At 36.4% G+C, this 16638-nt stretch overlaps 1 protein-coding gene across 8 annotated transcripts in view; it reads left to right on the forward strand.

Annotated features, from left to right (window-relative positions):
• Positions 1 to 16638, forward strand: part of RyR (Ryanodine receptor) — a 371941-nt gene that overhangs the window by 20671 nt on the left and 334632 nt on the right. The window lies entirely within an intron of this gene.

Below are 16638 nucleotides of genomic sequence, written 5' to 3' on the forward strand. Positions count from 1 at the left end.
AACATATAAACAGATTTTCTTACTTTTATTGAAACGGAGAAATTTGGATTTTTCCTCATTAAGACGCCTTTGGCCAGGAAAAAATATTTTTAAAATATATAGTTAGGTTCCGCATTGAAAGTACAAATAAACACATATTTTTTACTGATGGTATGTTGATAAGAAAGTATTGAAAATATCAAATAAAAAAAATAAATTGTACGCGCGTGAAGTAACCAGCTGACTGTGAGACGGGAGCTAGCCAGAGACAAGCAAGGCCAGGAGACAAACACGTTATGTGTCGTCTAGCGGCACATGGCTGTGCTAGCTTTATCACAGGTTTTCATAAACACAGGAGTAAAATGACGCCCAATGCTCGCTTATCTTCATCTCTCGGCCAGTGCGTGCGATATAAGCGCCGTTGAAGTCTAGGCGTGTGAAAATAATCTATTTAATACCCTCGAAACTGTTTGCTGTACCACTAAGCAAACAATGCCGGATCCCTCTTAATAATGTAAGGTTTTTTCTCAATTTTTTTTTTTACATTTTTACAAATGGCCAAAAAGCCTAAAAGGAAGTAAAATCAGATTATCTGTCTCTCTATGTACAATAAAAATAAGGATTACTTCTTAACATAACCTACCAAATGTCAGCTTCAAAGTAAGCTCTCGTTCAATGTTCTGCAGTAAATGGTTCCAGAGTTTTGAGCGCTGAAAGAGGCTTGTTTTTATAAAATACGCTAAATTTGTCGCTCAATAATACGAAAACCGTTTGACTTTCGATGTATATTTTTGAAAATGCACTCCCCTCAGCACCTTGTATAAGCAGGGAAAAATCAGAGTATTAAAAAAATGCGAGGTTTTTTACTGATCGATTTCATATGGAATAGGTTGACTACAGAGGCACCCCCACAATGTATGATAGTGTGTTTTTTTATGTATGTAAATTGATTTAAAATGCAAGTTTTATACGTTTCTTAAACACAAAATAAAAATAGCATTGATAATCCATTTTGAATCTTGCGTACACTACTTTTAACACTTGAATATAAGTAATTGATTAACTAGCGGACTTACTCGTGTGTATTATGTAAGTCTGTGCGGCTTACAGCTGTTTCGGTGCCTCATCACACCATCCTCAGAGCCTTGGCGTCATCTCGTATTTCTCTGCCTGTTGTGTGGGTGCGTTTGATTGTTGAAAGGTGTTGAAAAGTGGAGTCAAATAGTGTGTGTGTACTGAAATTGATCTGTGTGTTGAGAATTTGATCGGGGTGTGTTTTAGTGTGTTTGTATATTTCGTATTGTTCTAGTGTGTTGAGTTTTTGGTTCTTGGGTTGTATGTGTAGGATTTCCATGTCCGCATTTATGTTATTGTATGTATGGTTAGCATTGGTTATGTGCTCGGCTTATGTAGCTGTATTGTGTCCTCTGGTTATTGCTTTACATAGCATACAGAACAGAAAACACACTACAAAGACATCTCAACACACAAAAAACACAAACAAATAAATACGATCACACAGGTTTATACAAACTCACATGTAATAGTTGCGACAAGTTCTACATTGGACAGACAGGTAGATCATTCCAAACACGCTACAAAGAACACATTAAAGCAATAACCAGAGGACACAATACATCTACATACGCCTATCACATAACCAATGCTAACCATACGTACAATAACATAAATGCGGACATGGAAATCCTACGCATACAACCCAAGAACCAAAAACTCAACACACTAGAACAATATGAAGTATACAAACACACTAAAACACACCCCGATCAAATTCTCAACACACAGATCAATTTCAGTACACACACACACACTATTTGACTCCACTCTTCAACACCATTCAACAATGAAACACACCCACATAACAGGCAGAGAAGTTCGAGATGACGCCGAGATCTAGTAGGCTCTGAGGATGGTGTGAAGAAGCACCGAAACAGCTGTAAGCCGCACAGACTTACATAATTAACACGAGTAAGTCCGCTAGTTAATCAATTACTTAAAAATAGGATTTTTTGACCCCTAATCACTACCCATTACCCTAAATGTAGAGGCCATTCAGAGGCTTTAACAAGACATCGGCTATGGAGAATTGTTTTAATAATGCAGGAGAAAATATTGAAGTTAGTCTGAGAAATTTCTGTTCCACAACTGCTGTATAAAACCACAAACTATGCAGGGATTCGATCACTTGCCCCCTTTGACGGGAAGCCACCAGTTGAATTAGCCTACGCTAAGTGTAACAAGTGTATCGATTCAGAATCCATTTGACATTTCTCGTGGTGAGATCAACCTCTTTAATTTTTGTGGTGAATCTCGCCGAGGACTGGGTAGAAAAACACGTAGGCCTATCTGAAAGTGTGGTGGCCCGTGCATTGGCAGATCGATAGCTGCTCGGTTTCACGACCTCCGGCACTAGTTGAGGCAATGTGCCATTTCTTCAGCGAAGCGTCGCGTTTCATCGTATTGTTATTAGTACTGACTTCGACATCGGAGCCAACATTATGAATCCATTTCTTGCCCCTTTCCCAGCTAGTAAGTTTTACAGCTCACTCAAGGTTAACAGAAAACAATTTGAAGTGTCACATTTCAATTTTATATCGCAAATATATGACTTACTATTAGTCGAAAGGTTATAGTGTCGGTTTTCCGCGCCTGAGCCGCTGGTTTAAACATAGTTGAGTTCAAAAGAAGTGTGAGGATTACTTACTTACTTACTGGCTTTTAAGAAACCCGGAGGTTCATTGTCGCCCTCACATAAGCCCGCCATTGGTCCCTATCCTGAGCAAGATTAATCCAGTCTCTATCATCATATCCCATCTCCCTCAAATCCATTTTAATATTACCTTCCCATCTACGTCTCGGCCTCCCTAAAGGTCTTTTTCCCTCCGGCCTCCCAACTAACACTATATGCATTTCTGAATTCGCCCATACGTGCTACATACCCTGCCCATCTCAAACGTCTGGATTTAATGTTCCTAATTATGTCAGGTGAAGAATACAATGCGTGCAGTTCTGTGTTGTGTAACTTTCTCCATTCTCCTGTAACTTCATCCCTCTTAGCCCCAAATATTTTCCTAAGCACTTATTCTCAAACACCCTTAACCAATGTTCCTCTCTCAAAGTGAGAGTCCAAGTAATATAACCGTTTTATAAATTCTAACTTTCAGATTTTTTGACAGCAGACTGGCTGATAAAAAAGTGTGAGGTTTACAAATATAAAATTTTTGATAAGTTTTCGAGGAATATTTCTGTATTCTCATTTCCACTGCAAATTTTTTGCCAGCCACCGGCGTAGCTCAGTCAGCCGAGGCGCTTGCCTGCCAATTCGGAGTTGCACTCGGGCGTGGATTCGATTCCCGCTTGGGCTGATTACATGGTTGGGTTTTTCCGAGGTTTTCTCCAACCGTAAGGCGAATGTGAGGTCATCTATGACGCATCCTTTGCCTCATCTCGCCAAATACCATCTCGCTATCACCAGTCTTATCGACGCTAAATAACTGAGTAATTTATACATCGTCAGCTATTATTGTTAACGAGAATTGTTGGAAAAATATTTCCTTAGTTTATTCTTGAATTGGTTTGATGTCTTGACAATCTCGACATTACTCGGTAGGGAATTCCAAAGTCGAGGAACAGCCACATTGAAAGAAGATGAGTATGAGGATGTTCGGTGGGAGGGAATGGATATTATTGAGGAGTGTTGTAATCGTGTGTCTAGATTATGGTGGGTGGATAAATTTTGAAAACGAGACGCAAGATAGACAGGAGTGGAGAAATGCAATACGTGAAAAAGAAGGGAAAGGCAGTGGATTTTCCTACGATTTTCTAGACGGATTAAATTTTGGTCCTGCAGAATATAATATCTGTTAATAATCATTGCTCCTTAGGGTCAATGTAAGGACAAATCCCCTAACTCTGACATTAAGCATTTTCAAAATAATGCTTTATGAAAGTTTTTCAGTGTTTTGTTGTTATGAACACGTTCCCAAAATATTTGACTCCAATTTGTATACACCTTGTATTTTAGATCAAATTTCTTGAAGTAAACCTATTTACAGTGATGTAAAGAAGTGACATAATAGTTATATTGTGTTATCCTTGGAGTGAAAAAAATATATGCATATTTTGTCAGTTTAAGAAAGTAATTTAAGTTAGTTCATTTCTTTATTGTTTCATTTATACTGTTTATATGGGCATGGCTAAAATTAACGTGGCATTCAATTTCTTCTTTTGAGACAACTTGAACATTATTTTATCAGATACTTATTCAACGCTATTCTCAAATTGCGGTTGTGAACAACTTTATTCTTGGGGGTAATTTTTCGTTTTAAAAGGTCAAGACGTGTAATGCCTTCAAAATAACTTCCTGAACCAATAAAGTGCAAGGACGACGGATATAACTTTATCTTCAGATTACTTCCGCTGAAAGAATAAGAAATGCACTGCTCCTTAAGAGGGACAACTGAATTGGATAATTTCCTCTTAACTATATTTCCATTCAACCGAATGACTGGAAAGTCTCTTAGGACGCAGGCTTTCAACGATTAAGATGTAGAGGGCTATAATCCCAGGTACAAGTATTTCAAGTTGAATTTTCCCTGGAAAAATTTAGGGGATAAATTCTTTCTTGGTACTGTACAACTTGTTTTTGTCTATCCATCATTTCTTTGTAATTCACAATTTTTCCGTTTACGAAAGGAAGAATTAAACTCTTGCAATAGTCATATTTCTACAAGACCAAATCCCTGAAATTTTTATGATTAGGGTCCTCGTAAGTTTAAAAATAATGTTGGATTCTTTAAATATTTCACAAGAAAATCAAGCAGTAAAATAATTAAATTATGTTTTATGGAATACACAAATTGAGCTAAAAACTAAGATATGGATATATTATATCCATATCTTAGTTTTTAGCTCAATTTGTGTATTCCATAAAATATAATTTAATTACAGTATTTTACTGCTTGATTTTCTTGTGAAATATTTAAAGAATCCAACATTATTTTTAAACTTTCGAGGACCCTAATCATAAAAATTTCAGGGATTTGGCCTTGTAGAAATATGACTATTGCAAGTGTTTAATTATTCTTCTTTTCGTAAACGGAAAAATTGTGAATTACAAAGAAACGATGGAAAGACAAAAACAAGTTGTACCAAGAAAGAATTTATCCCCTAAATTTTTCCAGGGAAAATTTAACTTGAAATACTAAATCTAGTTTATCTTACATTGTATTAACTTGTATTCATTTCAAATTTACTAGCAATAAAATAAATAAATAAATAAATAAATAAATAAATAAATAAATAAATAAATAAATAAATGAACGAACGAACAAAGAAATAGTAAGTAAGTAAATAAATAAGTAAGTAAATAAATAAATAAACAAATAAATAAGTAAATAAGTAAGTAAAGAAATAAATAAGTAAATAAATAAATAAATAAATAAATAAATAAGTACATAAATAAATAAGAAAATAAATAAATAAGTAAGTAAATAAGTAAATAAATAAGTAAGTAAATAAATAAGTAAGTAAGTAAATAAATGAATGAATGAGTGAGTGAGTAAATAAATAAATAAATAAATAAACGATTGTGGAGAGTATAGTTTTGTTATTTATGAAATTGGGGTTCAAGAGACAACAGAAAAGCGAGGAAGCGGTTAAGGGCTCTCCGGAAATGAGATAATAGAGACGCTGTTGTAGGCCCATACTTAGAGACAAAGTTAGAAATGAAGAAATTCGAAATAACATGAACGTTGGTACTGTTACTATTGAGACAATAAAGACAAAAAGATTGAAGTGCTACGGTCATGCCCGCTATGTGAAAGAAAGATGCTAGCCGAAGATGCTGGAATAGATTCCATCGAAGAGACATAAAAGAGGAGGACAAAGAATAACATTATACTCGTATGTTGACGTCAGACAAGACATAGCAGTGAGACACTTTCAATCGAACGACCGGTAAAACCGTCAACTTTGAAAACTGGCTGCGACAATTACAAAGTTATATTTGATTCGCAAAAGTAAAAATGAACGAATGAACGAACGAACGAACAAGTGGACGAGAATGAACAAGTGAACGAATGAATGAGTGAACGAAAGAACGAGTGAACGAAAATGAACGAGTGAACGAATGAATGAGTGAACGAACGAGTGAACGAGAATGAACGAGTGAACGAGTGAACGATCGAACGAGTGAACGAGAATGAACGAGTGAACGAATGAATGAGTGAACGAACGAACGAGTGAACGCGAATGAACGAGTGAACGAATGAATGAGTGAACGAACGAACGAGTGAACGAGAATGAACGAGTGAACGAATGACTGAGTGAACTAATGAACGATTGAGTGAACGAGAATGAACGAGTGAGCGAATGAATGAGTGAACGAACGAACGAGTGAACGAGAATGAACGAGTGAACTAATTAACAAATTAACGAATTAATGAATAAAATATGTGTACCGGTAATAATGTTTTTATAGACTTTCATGTTAAATTGAAATATGATGCAGAAAGTATTAAAAGATTTTAAGTTCGGAAGCAAGAAACTAAGGGGCCATATTCATAGACATTCTTAGTGGGGGCTTTCGGTGGATGATCAGCGAACTAACGTTTTTCGTATTCATAAACCAGTGTCAGCGATATGATATGATATGATATGAATCTTTTTTAGCACGTTCGTAGCCCGGGCTAGCGAAATGTCTATGAATAGCATTACAACAATAATGACAGAAACCTGTCTATTTAATGCCGTCGGCAGAATCATTAGATGTGTGGCAAATAATAATAATAATAATAATAATAATAATAATAATAATAATAATAATAATAATAATAATAATAATAAATATTGGCAGATCCTTTCACAGCTGAGTTCGTTGACCTTTCTACGAGTTTACATAAATAGTGTTACAATAATATAATTATTCAATCCATGTCGCCCACCAATTAGAGGGTGCTAAATACATACTATTTAAAGTTGAGAGCTGTAGTATACAGAAAATCCTGGCAGGACTCATGCTGGCTTAAAATATTTGACAACGTTTCTGCGCTCCCCCTGATGTGTCAACTATATTTAGACCAGATTTCTGCTGCTGTTACCTAAGAATGCGCATCTTGTGTAAGTTCCGTGACATTTACAATCTAGCCAGCTCCGGCATAATTAATATAAAATGTATTACTCACAAAAAATGCAAATGGTACATTCAGTGCCAAAAATTTACTACTGCGTCGCTGACAATTGCCGAAGGTAAGAGAATAGTACATTATGCAACGAGCCTATAATGATAGTAATTAAGACGCGAGGATGCTTATGAAACGAGCGCGAACTGACCTTGTGCAATCTCGTTAATTGTGAGATGTGCGCAGACGCGAAGGTATTGACTTTTTCCGGGCAACGAATGTCGACGACCTTGATATAATTTAGAGAGTAAGATAAACGTTAAACTTGATATAACCTTGAAATTGAATTCGACATTGAAAAACGAGATGACAAATTGAATTTATTTGAATATTATTTACAATTAACGTTAATTATTATAGTAACAGAACATAACCTTCTGCGACAGTATTGGATTTCCAGCCTGCGTGACGTTTTGCTAGTTGTCTTTCGATTGAATATCCGAGAATAATAGAAAACCTGAACATTAATGAATAGGTGTACTTTAATGACATGCATTAAAGGACTGCTACCAGGTGTATAATTACTACATTTCGGCATGGTCGAGCATAAATATATTTAAAGATCTTGGATTTAATATATATTACTTCAAAAAAAAGATATTCTTCACAAAAGACATGAATTTAATTACTTATTTAGAAATTAAGAGAACTTCCAAATGTACATACAAGGAAAGATTTTAAAGCTCTACAAAACGGTGGTATTTCCGATATGACTTGACAAACGACCAAGAACGAGAATAGAGGTGGCGCAGATATTATTTTTGAGGAGTTAGCAGGGTCCACACTCTCTTAGATAAAATGCAAACGAAAATATCAGCATAAAATTACACAGTATAAACTAGAGCTACGCTAAATAAACTAGAGATACCAAGGACAGCATAATAAGCGGATGCTTGGAGACTACATCTGGGGATTGAACTGAGATTCTGATGTAAGCTACAAGAGGAAAAGTAGGAAAAAAAACATACACTTTTAGACACTCTGTCTATGTTTTTCCATGACGTAAGTGTTTTAACCTACAAAAGGAAGAGTAGGAAAAAATACAACTTTAGACACTCTGTGTATGCGTTTTTCTGACGTGTAAGTGTTTCAATGTACTTTCACAACTTCTGCACATTTGCTCAGCCCATGTACAGTGAAACTTCCCTTGACGGACACTTCTCAATAGCGGACATTTTAAAATTCCCCTGCAAAATAACATTGGCCCTTATGATAAAATTCTTCCAATTAGCGGACATTCTCAATAACGGACGCGGACACTGAAATGTATCTCCCAACAACAATTAAAACTTCCAAATAACGAATAGCGTGAAAGAAAAAGAAAGAAGAAAAAGACGGTTGTAAATTAAACGGCATTCTAACGGAATTCTTTGCAACAATCATTATCGTGCATTTGAACGTTCTTGTCTTTTATTGAAGGTAAGAGCACAGTTGTTAGTTGTGATACTGTACGTGAGCAGTCCGTACTTTCTTAGTTTGTCAAGTTGAGTGTTCGGAAGTACAGTCGCATTAATAATATCACAAAAACGTAAACGTTTGTCACTAAAAGAGAAAGTGGATATTGTAAAGCATAGTGAGAAGGAGAAATTAAGTGTTAGTGAGCTGGCCACGAAATTTAATGTGGGAAAAACTCAGGTTAGTGATGTTTATTTCATTTACAAAACATTTACTGATATGATTTCTCTCTGGATGAATACTGTAAATAATCTCACAATCTCACTGTCTACTGTACTGTACTGTAAAATATAGTGTTGAATATGTATGAGAAATTTTAATGTACTGTATACATACTAACGATTTTCTAAATAGCGGACACTTCTCAATAACGGACATTTAATTTTTCCCCGGCAGTGTCCGCTATTGGAAAGTTTCACTGTATGGAAAAAACCGTTATTCTAAACCTAATTACATTGTACAAAGGAAATATATTTTCTTGCCATATCTCTAAAAACAATTTCTCACATGGGAAATTAATGTTTTCTTGTGTTTTGTAGCATAGTGAATTAGAAGCAGCAAAAAAATTAACTTAAACAAAATCATTGTTACACAGTGTAGTAAATCTGTGGTTGTGATGGTGACATTTAACAATTATTTCACAAGTTCATATTCGAGAGTTGAAGTAGAGTTTGTTAACCGTAAAGGTATGTGTTCTCGAGTTAAGGCTGGTTCACAATAAACCGGGAACGGAAACGACAACGAGAACTAGAACGGAAATATCGTTAAAATAAATATATTTAACCCTAGATGGACCAAGCTTTTTTTGGTAACACGCTGGACCAAGGGAGGGTTAATTAATGTCCACCATTATATTTTACCTTTATGGTTACATTTGCAATTTTTGAGTAAGTATTTTTTCTTTATTTAGAGATTTAAGTAAGAAATAATGTATTTTAAGAAACAAATATTTTTTTATATCTTGAAAATTGTCAAATTAAATTAATTATTGAAAGTTAATGCTTGATCAAATTCTTATACACCATTCACATCTTCATTTAGATTCATCCACCTCATTCACACACTCACAGCGTATGTTTGTGTTTTGACTGTGTTTTCCACACACATACAAGTTACGTTTTCCACAAACAATGGTTGTTTTTGCTAATTTGTTTAGTTTTTCACTCTTGGTGCTACACTGTTTGCTACATGTATGGCACCTCCCTTTCCCTGATAGCTGCTGCTGATCCTGGGTTGTTTTGGTGATTTTCTTCTTGAGAATGGCTTCCATTGACATAATGATATTGGTCTGCAGTCCAATTATGGTTGTAGCACGATGTTCCACGTTTGGTTTGATTAGTTGTAACCCCAGTTTCTGTAGATAAAAGCGCCGCCTGTTTGTTCTCTTTTCGTACCAGTCTGGGAAAGTCATAATGTACAGTGTATAAGTATTTATGCACGCAATATCAATTAGGGTGTAAAATACTGATAGCGGCCAATGACGGGTACCTCTCTTAGTAGTATACATCCTGGCCTTTTGATCTGTGGTGTCAACAGAGCCTTTGGTTGAGTTATAGAATAAATTTATATCTGATTTTTTTTCCATCTTCAGAAACTTTGGCATCTTTATGTGATGACAGCATGATTAGGTTCTACTTAGGTTTAGGAATATACTGCACTAAAGTGACAGGTAATTTTCCAGATGCAGGGTCAGTAAATGCGAACTTTCTTGAGTGCAATTCTCTTCCAGTTATGGTTTCAGTTCTTCAGGAATATGTTTGCGATTATTTTTCATGGTACCAACTAAAGTCATATTACACTCGTACAGATCTTCAGCAAGTTCTACCGATGTATAGAAACAGTCAGTAGTCACATTCCGACCTGTGTCCTTTATTGGAGCAACTTCTCTAGGGCCTCTTCATTCAGGAGTTGTTCCTTCTTGTTTGTCAGCATAAACTTCCATACAATGAACATATTAATAGTCACAGTCAGCAAGAAGTCTAATGAGGATCTCATATTTACCCGGTTTTTCTTTCAAAAAGACTTTAAATGGCCATCGGCCTCAAAACAGGGTAATCATTTCATCTATGGTAGTGTTTTTACCAGCTGTACAGTACTTCGGAAATATGTCATTCAAAAGTTGAAATATTTCTCGTAAAGGAGCAAATTTGCCATTATATCTCCAACCTGCCTTGTGTTCTTATCATCAAATCTGATGACAGAAGATCACGAAATTGATTGCACTTCACACGCAGTGGGAGTTGGAATAGGAGCGTCCATCTTCAACCAATGAAACGAAGCTACTGAGAGCACTCGGGAAGTTCCGCTAGTGCATGCGCCATGCCAGGACATTACTCTATCACTTACACGCAGTCGCTTCGCACAACATATGGTTTGCTAGCTGTGGGACGAGTGGGAAAGTTACTTTATGGACGCTCCTCGTAATACAATGTTGGTTTCCAAATAAGTTCATTGTTACAATAAGTTCATTGTTGTAACATAGTCCCGCGCCGTGGCGTCGTGGTCTAATTCATCGTACATAGGACTCGCGTTACGGAATGGCGCTAGTTCCGAGTTCTCATGGGGGAAGAAATTTTCTCATGAAATTTCGGCCAGTGTATGGACCGGTGCCCACACAGCATCGTGATGCACTTAGGGATCTACGATAGGTAGCTAAAATCCGGTTTCACAAACCAGTTATAACGGCTGAGAGGATCATCCTGCTAACCACACGATACCTCCATTCTGGTTTGATGATCGTCCTCCTCTGCTTCGGCATGTGGACGTGAGGCCAGCAGCCAGTTGGTCGTCTTGGCCCTTCATGGGCTATAGCGCCATGGATTAACTTTTTTTGTTGTAACATACATTTATAATTTCGAAAAAAAAATTGTTACAAGTTGGACCAAGGGAGGGTTATTTTGTGACCACTTCGAAATTTGGTCAATATAATTAGGTTTTCAACCAAAAAAACTTGATTGTCTTTATTGGATCATAAACTTTATACTATTTCTGACACAAAATGAGAATACCATGGTCTGAACATGTTCTATACTATAACAGTAATAGTTCTAAAAAAGTGTGGACATAAATTGACCCTCCCTTGGTCCGTCTAGGGTTAAATGTGAGCATTCTCAATTAACTATTGTGAATGCTCACATTTAAATACATCTATTTTAACATTATTTCCGTTTTCGTTCTCGTTGTCGTATCCGTTCCAGGTTTATTGTGAACCAGCCTTTACTCTCGCTTTCTTTGTTGTCACTTCTAAATTACCTCGTTATCAAAATTCCATAAGGAAATACTCGGACTTTCCATATAGTACTGCAAAATATTCTCCTGCACATTACAGGGGCTTCATACTTTGTCTTTTATTTGAGTTGAAAACATATTAGCAAAAAGTGTATGTCTTCTTTGTTAAGAATTAAATGGTATACATTCATAATCACAATAAATATGTTCGCAGTCTAACTCAACTCAGCTTAGTCGAAATAAGGAGAGATTTAAAATCACCCCTTTTTTGTTGGTCCCACTGTATAAGCTTAATGTACTTACTTACTGGCTTTTAAGGAACCACTGGTTCATTGCCGCCCTCACATAAGCCCGCCATTGGTCCCTATCCTGAGCAAGATTAATCCATTCTCTATCATCATATCCCACCTCCCTCAAATCCATTTTAATATTATCTTCCCATCTACGTCTCGGCCTCCCCAAAGGTCTTTTTCCCTCCGGCCTCCCAACTAACACTATATGCATTTCTGGATTCGCCCATAAGTGCTACATGCCCTGCCCATCTCAAACGTTTGGATTTAATGTTCGTAATTAGGCCTATGTCAGGTGAAGAATACAATGCGTGCAGTTCTGCGTTGTGTAACTTTCTCCATTCTCCTGTAACTTCATCCCTCTTAGCCCCAAATATTTTCCTAAGCACCTTATTCTCATATACCCTTAACCTATATTCCTCTCTCAAAGTGAGAGTCCAAGTTTCACAACCATACAGAACAACCAGTAATATAACTGTTTTATAAATTCTAACTTTCAGATTTTTTGACAGCAGACTGGATGATAAGAGCTTCTCAACCAAATAATAACACGCATTTCCCATACTTATTCTGTATTTAATTTCCTCCCGAGTATCATATATATTTGTTACTGTTGCTCCCAGGTATTTGAATTTTTTCACCTTTTCAAAGGATAAATTTCTTATTTTTATATTTCCATTTCGTACAATATTCTCGTCACGAGACATAATCATATACTTTGTCTTTTCAGGATTTACTTCCAAACCTTTCTCTTTTCTTGCTTCAAGTAAAATTCCCGTGTTTTCCCTAATTGTTTGTGGATTTTCTCCTAACATATTCACGTCATCCCCATAGACAAGCGGCTGATATAACCCGTTCAATTCCAAACCCTCTCTGTTATCCTGGACTTTCCTAATGGTATACTCTAGAGCAAAGTTAAAAAGTAAAGATGATATTGCATCTCCTTGCTTTAGCCCACAGTGAATTGGAAACGCATCTGACAGAAACTGACCTATACGGACTCTGCTGTACGTTCACTGAGACACATTTTAATTAATCGAACTAGCTTTCAAAGTACATAAGCTTTAGATAATTCTTACAAGATTGGATATACTTTCTCTTATTATTATTTCTCAAGGTATTTCATTAATTCTCTATGGAATTGTGAGTAAAAGAGAATTGTGTAATTCGTTGCTAGAGAGAATGTGAAGTGGGATTACTTAGTTAGGGCGAAAGGGATGGCTGCGCTATGTAGGAAAGAGACAAGGAGTTTCGTGTTCACAGAGCTGGCAAGGATGAGGAGAAATTGTCTGCTGTGGAAAGGAATAAGAAACGTTCCATCATACAGAACTCTAGCTTCGATCTGTGTACTACAATTTTAGCTCTGTAGATGCTTTTTGGAAGTTTCAGACCACTCACGCAATGATAGATATCGGCAGAAGCTGATTCTGAAGGAATATACAGTAGTTCTTTCCTTGGAGGCTGGAAATCGAAAAATTGAATTTTCTCGTTCTCCGATTTTGATAGAAAGAGACGAAAGTGAAGCTAAAGGTTGCACAAAGTCGACACGAAAGGGATATACTAAGTTGGAAGTACGATGGCTATAGATACACAGCAATGTCGCCAGATTTGCTGCTTGAATTCCACACATACGATAAGCAAATTTGCTACAATTTCACGGTCAATTGGGCCATCCAATTGTAACACTGCCTATATGTAGAATCCCTCTTCTCCTCCTCGCTTAATGTCGAATATTGATCTTAGCTTCAAAACGTTGTACTTTATTTACATATTTACTGTAGACAATGTGGAAAAATTATAAACAAAATATGAGCATATCCTATATCATCAGCAATAACGGTTAAAAAATTCCGAACATTATGAACATTTCAATGATTACAAATTCGACGGTCTTTAGTAAATTTAATGCAAAACAGTTCATTAGTTATTAATATAATGTACAGCCACCGGCATAGGCAGGCGGTAGCGCGTTTACCTGCTGATCCGGAGTTGAGCTCGGACGTGAGTTCGATTCCCGCTTGAGCTGATTACCTGCTTGGATTTTTCCGTAGTTTTCCTCAACCATAAGGCGAATGTTAGGTATTCCCTGGCGAATCCCCAGCCTCATCTCGCCAGACACCATCTCGCTATCACAATTAATCGATGCTAAATAAGCTAGTAGTCGTTAAATAACGAAGTAAAAATTATTTATTATATTGTATTAACTAAATTATTTTATAATCACAGGAAACATTTCGTGAGAAATGCATTTGATTTTCGTTTGGAACAAGTGTAGACCTAGTTCAATTCATTTTTAACTTTTGTAATTAACTGAGAAAAAGCACATACATACACGCACACATCTACATGTTTGTTATACTTTAGATAGGACAATGGGCAAAATTAGAAGGCATATTCTGTATTCAAAGAAAATAAAAACATTCAGGAACATTACTTATAACTTAATGTACAGGTATGCACGTATGAATGCATGCATGTATGTATGTATGTATGTATGTATGTATGTATGTATGTATGTATGTATGTATGTATGTGTGTGTGTGTGTGTATGTATGTGGGGTATATACCCGGTGGCAGTGGTAACTAATTACACTCAATAATGACAATTAATAATAAACACAGCTAATAAAAAACATACTTTATAAAACAGTTATATTACCGGTTGTTCTGTGTGGTTGTGAAACTTGGACTCTCACTTTGAGAGAGGAACATAGGTTAAGGGTGTTTGAGAATAAGGTGCTTAGGAAAATATTTGGGGCTAAGAGGGATGAAGTTACAGGAGAATGGAGAAAGTTACACAACACAGAACTGCACGCATTGTATTCTTCACCTGACATAATTAGGAACATTAAATCCAGACGTTTGAGATGGGCAGGGCATGTAGCACGTATGGGCGAATTCAGAAATGCATATAGAGTGTTAGTCGGGAGGCCGGAGGGAAAAAGACCTTTAGGGAGGCCGAGACGTAGATGGGAAGATAATATTAAAATAGATTTGAGGGAGGTGGGATATGTTGATATATAGAGATTGGATTAATCTTGCTGAGGATAGGGACCAATGACGGGCTTATGTGAGGGCGGCAATGAACCTCCGGGTTCCTTAAAAGCCAGGAAGTAAGTAAGTATAGGCTAAGTAATAAAAACATTAATAATTAATAATAATGATAAATAATAATAATAATAATAATAATAATAATAATAATAATAATAATAATAATAATAACAAGGAGCATCCTAAATTAAATGAAGCACGATCACTTAAAATAACATTTAAAGTAAATCTAGCCTAATTTGTATCTTAACCCTAAGTTCGAACTAAGACCCACGAGTGTGACGACCCTTTGTGTGCCTGAGGCCTATTGTGCACCCCGAATTTATGGGATAAATGAGGATGAGGTGTACCAGTCCACCGGCCGCATGTGACTCCTCACCCACTCACCCAATGGGGGAACCCTAACCCCCCCCGCCCCCGCCCTAAGTTCATACCGCCAAGGTGACCAAGCAGCACAGGATCCATTCCGTCGGCCCTTCCAAGGTGTCGAAACGCGCTTTGAAGTGCTCTTAAGGAATGGATCCTGGCAGAGATATTGCGGAAGGTTAGGAACCCAGGGACGGTTGGGGAGAGGACACCCCCTTCCGTAAGCGGACGAAGACATGTGTCATGACCTGAATATGCCTGTGGAATGAGATGATGAAGATGAATGATATGAAATCTAAATTCTTTTTCTACATGGAAGTGGAAGGAAATGGACCGTGGCAATGAAAATTCTAACCCGGCATTTGCCAAAGTAACTGTGAAAAACCACGGAAAAACCACAGTCATGTTGCTTACTGTAGTAGTGTCTTTTCATATACCTGCATCTTAAGAATGTAACTTTTATTTTAAGAAAGTGACCAGTGGCGTCTGACAGAATTTGCCACGTTAAATAATTTTATGCTCGACCATGCCGAAATGTAGTAATTATACACCTGGTAGTAGCCCTTTAATGCACCTCATTAAAGTATACCTATTCATTATACTTCAGTTGTTCAGCAAATGAGAAATCACCATTGTACCATTATAAAACCGCAAATATCGATTATTCTCGGATATGCAATCGAAAGACAATTAGCGAAACGTCACGGAGGCTGAAAATCCAATACTGTCGCAGAAGGTTATGTTCTGTTACTATAATAATTAGCGTTAATTGTAAATAATATTCAAATAAATTCAATTTGTCATCTCGTTTTTCAATTCTAAATCAATTTCCAGGTTATATCAATATTAATGTTGATTTTATTCTCTAGATTATATCAAGGTCAATGACATTCGTTCCTCGGAAAAAATCAATACTTTCGCGTCTGCGCACATCTCACAATTTAGGTCAGTTCCGCTCTTCACTTAGATAACCATAACATGAATACTTATGAATAATTTCAAGTTAGAAATATGGTCGAGCATAAAAAGTCGTATGAAACTTGCCTATAATGGTAATTAAGACGCTC

The sequence above is a fragment of the Periplaneta americana genome, chromosome 12 (genome assembly GCF_040183065.1).
Source record: "Periplaneta americana isolate PAMFEO1 chromosome 12, P.americana_PAMFEO1_priV1, whole genome shotgun sequence".
NCBI classification, from domain to species: domain Eukaryota; kingdom Metazoa; phylum Arthropoda; class Insecta; order Blattodea; family Blattidae; genus Periplaneta; species Periplaneta americana.